This window comes from Echinops telfairi, unplaced genomic scaffold (genome assembly GCF_000313985.2).
Source record: "Echinops telfairi isolate 266 unplaced genomic scaffold, ASM31398v2 ScPeMD7_2010;HRSCAF=2546, whole genome shotgun sequence".
Taxonomy (NCBI): domain Eukaryota; kingdom Metazoa; phylum Chordata; class Mammalia; order Afrosoricida; family Tenrecidae; genus Echinops; species Echinops telfairi.
Window position 1 is genome coordinate 7,348,901 of NW_022105908.1, and position 2,630 is coordinate 7,351,530.

General features: G+C 36.7%; 1 protein-coding gene and 1 non-coding gene across 2 annotated transcripts in view; both read right to left on the reverse strand.

Moving 5' to 3' along the window:
* SPECC1 (sperm antigen with calponin homology and coiled-coil domains 1) overlaps positions 1-2,630 on the reverse strand; it is a 369,887-nt gene that overhangs the window by 17,917 nt on the left and 349,340 nt on the right. The gene's annotated exons all lie outside the window — the stretch shown is intronic.
* On the reverse strand, positions 2,025-2,158 carry LOC115870613. Its single transcript, XR_004046800.1, has one exon. It is a non-coding gene; the product is annotated as a small nucleolar RNA SNORA42/SNORA80 family (small nucleolar RNA).

Below are 2,630 nucleotides of genomic sequence, written 5' to 3' on the forward strand. Positions count from 1 at the left end.
AACGAATGTACTAATGTGCTTTATACAATTGATGTATGCATGGATTGTCATATGAGTTGTATGAACACCTAATAAAATGATTAAAAAAAACAGGTCAGAGTTACCATTAATAACTAAATTACTGATTAATTCCTGATAGTTAAAAATTTTTTTTTGATATTTAGGTTATTTTTCCTTTGTTAATGCTACGTCACACAAACTATGTTCTATTAACGGTAATTGTTAAGTCATAATGCTACATAAAAATTCTATCAAAGTAATCTGAGGGGGCTTTAAAATTTTCATGGAAAATTCCTCATCTTTAATTTCATTTTTCTCTGTTTTTTGAAATGTGTTCATGGTATAAAATTAAATATAAAAAAATGACTCCTTTCTCCAACCTTAGTCTTTTGGAGAATCACTTTGAATTTTTCTCTAGTTCTTCTGGTAATGACCTCCCTTTCTCTCAGCAATTTGCTTAGAGTACTCTCTTGATTTATAAAGTCTTCCTAAAATAAATGAGTACTTCAGTCACTTGTCTTCATTAAAGTTATAGAGTGAATTAAAAATATTTATTTACTGTGTGTTTGGTAAATGTTTACACAGCAAATTATTTTCCCATTTGAAAATTTCTACACAAATTATTCAGTGACATTAGTTACTTTTTTTGGCAATGTGTCAAAATTCTTTTTCAGTGCATTCTGGCTGTGGTATTTGCAGTGTTCCAGTTTCCCTACCCTTGATCCTCCTCCCATCTTTGCTTTAGAGTGATTGTTGACTCTTTGGTCTCACAAAGATGATTTTTAAATGAAGCACCATACTCTTGGATAATATGCTCTATTTTGTGGGTCAATTAATTTTGCTCAATGGTGGTCAACTGGCTCAAGATGGACAGAGTGCCTTCGAGTGATAGTCTAAGCAGGTCCTCAGGTTTGAATTAGTCCAGTAATCGGGGCTTTTTATGAATTTGAGTTCTCTCCACATATTTTCTCTCATTCTACCAAGGCTCATCTATTGTCGCTCTGATCAGAATAGTTGGTGGTGGTAGCTGGGTGCCGCCTAGTGCTTCTGGTGTCAGGGCAGATTAGGCTGTGGCTTGTGTAAGCTACTAGGCCTATTTATTCTGTGAGACTTTAGTTTTCTTCTTTCCCCTTTGCTCACAATTAATAGAGACGAATCGTCGTATTTTAGATGGCTACTTACAAGCTTTCAAGATCCCAGACCCTGCATTGTGGTGGTGGAGAAACCAGTCCCCAGTCTGCCACAAATCAGATCTTTTCTTGGTCACACACTGTTACACAATCTTTTCAGAACCTCTAAATAGAAAGCTTGATTATCCGTCTGACCTGGTGGAATGAAGGAAGGAACTACAAGTGCACTATACTCCTGTGTATCAGTGTAGCTTTCTTCTGTTTTTTTTATTTATATATATATATATATATATACACATACATACAGCTATACACACACATGCCTGTATCCCCTGTGTATCAGTGTAGCTTTCTTCTGTTTTTCAGGGGGGCATGTATATATATATATAGCTATACACACACATGCCTGTATCTACCTGCACTCATATAAACTTATATACACATATGTGATCATACACTGACTTTTGGGTTATTGTTGCCAAATTATATATATTATATTCTTTAGCACAAATATCTTCTCTTGCGAACTTCTTGTTCCTACCACTTACTTTGGTCAAACTGTGCTCATTCTGCCCACATTTGATGCTGCTTTCTCCATCACCAAAAATAAGTATCTATGATCTAGAGTGATTTCCACCTCCCAGCCTTAACAGTCACAAATGAGGGCCTCTGTTGATAGCTTATTCTTGCCTTCTTGTAAAAGTGGAATAATCAAATATTTGCCATATATCTTATTTCATGTATTTTTGACAAATCAGTTATGCACAGTATTTCCTGACTCCTCTTTATATGAGAAATAATATGTTCCCCCATCCTTTCCTCTAGTTTGTCAAATTTTGCTTTTAAGTTGATAAAAATATACAACACTTGTTTCCATTTCTTTTTTTTTTTTCCCACTGTGCAACCCGCTTCAGTGCCTTAAGCCCACTGGGTAAAGCCAAGCAATGGTTCGGGGTGACAGTTTGCTTTGGCATGGGATACTGTGAGAGGCCCATGGGATCGGACCTGCCACAAATCCAAACCCATGCAAACTTGTTTCCATTTCTATAGTCACATTTAAACCTCCTGTGTTCTCTTAAGATTATTTTGCAAGCTGAAAACAATGAGCAGTATTTATGCAGTAGTGTACTAGGATTCTATCTGGGTGGTACAAATAGCTGAAGCAATTAGCTACTAACCGAAAGGTTGGAGGTTTGGAGGTTCAAGTCCACCCAGGGGACCCTTAAAAGAAAGAATGGATGATGGATGAGTAAGAAGATAGGTAGATGAGAGGATGAAGGTAAAGAATCGATGGACGGGTGGATGAATGGATCGATGGCCTGGTGACCTATTTCTAATACATATGTGTCACTCTGCCTGGGACATGATTTTCAGTGGTGTGGCAGTTAGGTCAGGATGTGGCATCCTTAATTTTGTGATCTGATACGGCCATCCTCCATTTTTTTTCAACCTCTATTTAAAAAAAAATCATTTTATTGGGGGCTCGTACAACTCTCATCA